The following is a 1,243-nucleotide window of genomic DNA, read 5'->3' as shown; positions in this document are numbered from 1 at the left end:
AAAAAAAAAAAGATATACAAAATACAAGTGCTGAATTTTTACTATTGTATTTAATCAACATGAAATTATTCTGTCATATAGCTATAAAAAAATTTTAAAGGCTCACTCTTAGTCTCTGTTTCGTGTGCAAACTGGTAACACTTACCAGACCCGTATGAATCCATGGATCATACTTGAGTAGCACTGATCTAGAGGGCTCCCCACAAACGGCTATGGACTTTCCCATAATCCACTCTTGTTTATGTGGTTATTATTTCAAAACTGACTTTTCTCTTCCCCGTTTTGCAATTCCAGGTCTCAATGGAGCATGAAATAGGCTTGTTGACTGGTTCAATGGTAGAAACAGAGAGTTGTGTGTGAGGCGAGAAGTGGTTCAGCATCATTCCTGCCCAAGATAACATGAGCAGCTGAAGCAGACGCATGGACTCTGATCTTACCAGGTTTTATAAGCTTGTAGTGGCAGAGTCCGCTAGTTATTCTCCCATATCCATTTCCCACTTCTTTCATAATAATAGAGTTTTAGGTGAGAACATGGTTGCCCAGCTAAAGACTACATTCCCCATCCTTCCTTGCTGCTAGATGTGGTCATGTGACAGTTTTGGCCAATGGGATTAAGTAGAAGTGACTTCTGTTCTCTTGGTTGGGTAAGCTCTCCTGTCTCTCTTTTCCTCTTATCAGCTGGTACATCACAAGAACTAAAGCAGCTTTGGAGCGAGAGATGGCATCTGTGCAAGGACAATGGCAGAGTCTCCCTAAAAGCTCTGGATCACTGATCTGCAGACAAATAAACTATTTTGTAAGAGCCACTGTCGCTGGAGGGTGTTCTGTCACAGTAGCCTAGCCTGGATCCTACTACTGAAATGAACAGTGGCAACAGATCCCTATGGGTCTCTGATTTCACCTGGATTCTGCACCCTTTCCTAGTGTCTTAGGAAGGCTTGGAGGATCCTGTCCTCACAGTGAATAAGGCTGTTGCTGAGATCTAAGTTCTGAGAGATGTGCAGAAATACTAATAAAAAAAATAGTCTTCTAATGTTCTTTAAATTCGAATACGCCAGATACGACCACATTGAATCCTCACAATAGCCCTTTGAGATGGAGAGGGACTGCTGCTTACCCATTCTCTGAGCTTCTCCTGAGTTCTACCCTCTCTCTGATGGGGAGTCAAATCAAAACCTACAGGAACCAGGTTGGCTGTGGAAGCAGAACATCCACAGAAAACTAGAACTGGAATGCAGAGCTT

At 42.5% G+C, this 1,243-nt stretch overlaps 1 long non-coding RNA gene across 1 annotated transcript in view; it reads left to right on the top strand.

Annotated features, from left to right (window-relative positions):
• Window positions 1-988, top strand: part of LOC109374756 (uncharacterized) — a 2,886-nt gene extending 1,898 nt beyond the window's left edge. Inside the window, exons 2-3 of the long non-coding RNA XR_002122454.1 lie at window positions 295-440; window positions 679-988. This is a non-coding gene — a long non-coding RNA (uncharacterized LOC109374756). The remainder of the gene's footprint in view (window positions 1-294; window positions 441-678) is intronic.
• The last annotated feature ends 255 nt before the right edge of the window (window positions 989-1,243 follow it).

Source organism: Hipposideros armiger, unplaced genomic scaffold (genome assembly GCF_001890085.2).
Source record: "Hipposideros armiger isolate ML-2016 unplaced genomic scaffold, ASM189008v1 scaffold_860, whole genome shotgun sequence".
Taxonomy (NCBI): domain Eukaryota; kingdom Metazoa; phylum Chordata; class Mammalia; order Chiroptera; family Hipposideridae; genus Hipposideros; species Hipposideros armiger.
Note: the sequence above shows the minus strand (reverse complement) of the source record. Positions and strands in the feature narration are given on the sequence as shown.